Genomic DNA, 1,244 nt, shown 5'->3' with positions numbered 1-1,244 from the left:
GTCAGATTCATTTCTTGACACTCGTAGTGATCTTTCACTTCTTGAACATTTTTCTTCTTGATATGTCCTTCTATCTTGATAGTTTGAGGAGTGGTAATTCCGACCAATGAATTACAAGATATGGTTGGATTCATTTCTTCTTTCTTGATGTGATCTTTCACTTCTTGCACCTTTTTCTTCTTGATATGTCCTTCTATCTTGAGAGTTTGAGAAGTGGTAATTCTTGCCAATAGTTTACAAGATATGGTCTGATTCATTTCTTCTTTCTTTGGGGTTGGGTCCTGGCATATATCCTCTTCTTTTGATGTTTCTTGATCCTTTTCTTCCTCCTCTTCATACTCTATGTAAAATAATTTCTTCTCAGCACACTTATGACCTTTAGTGCATTTGCTATCACAATTGTAACAAAGCCCTTTTTCTCTTTTTTCTTCCAATTGTTGTGGTGTAACCCTTGTAGGTTGCGGAAGGCTAGGAGAAACAACACTTCCATCTTTATAGTTGTGAGGGGTAGACTTCCTTGTTGCCATAATTTTACTTTCCAATATGTCACAAAGCCCTTTTACTCTTTCCAATTGTTGTGGTGTTGCTGTAAAGAAGGTGTTGCTCTTTGTATCCTCATAATGTGCTATCATTTCCTCCATGAGAATTGACCACGTAACAAGTTGTTTACGAGAACAAAGCCCTTTATACCATCAAAATTGATCTGGTTCTAAATAAGAAGATGCAATACATACCTTTTGTAACAGTGGTACACCATGTAGATCAAAATATTGTTCCATCTGAAGTATCCAATTTACAGGATCCTTGCCATCAAACTTCCTCATCTTGCTTTTTCTTGATTTTAGGACCTCGATCTTGAAATGACTGTAACACTGTACCTTCAGATATTTAAGTTCTAAAATTGCTACCTATAGTAGCCCTCTGTGTCCTCTTTCCAATGCCACCAGTCTGATCCAAATTGGATTCTCCAAGGAAGAGTTATGCACAATCTCCCAAGATGACCTGATTATAGACCTTTCCAGAAGATCGAACTTGTATGAAGTGCCACGTGTCAATTTTTTGACCTTTGGCTCTGAAAAAGATATTCAAGAAACTATAGTATGTCCTCTTTTTGTACATTCTTACTAAATTTCAATCCAATTCTCAGAGAGAAAGTTATGATGATTTTCCCCAGGTCACCTGTTTGGAATGTAATTCAGGAGTCTATAAAAAGACCAACTTCCTCAGATCATATCTCCGCAAAT

Source organism: Pinus tabuliformis, chromosome X (genome assembly GCF_031772625.1).
Source record: "Pinus tabuliformis cultivar Carrire ecotype Pingquan chromosome X, CPIR1, whole genome shotgun sequence".
Classification (NCBI taxonomy): Eukaryota; Viridiplantae; Streptophyta; class Pinopsida; order Pinales; family Pinaceae; genus Pinus; species Pinus tabuliformis.
The sequence above is the reverse complement of the archived record's forward strand: the minus strand, read 5'-3'. Positions refer to the sequence as shown.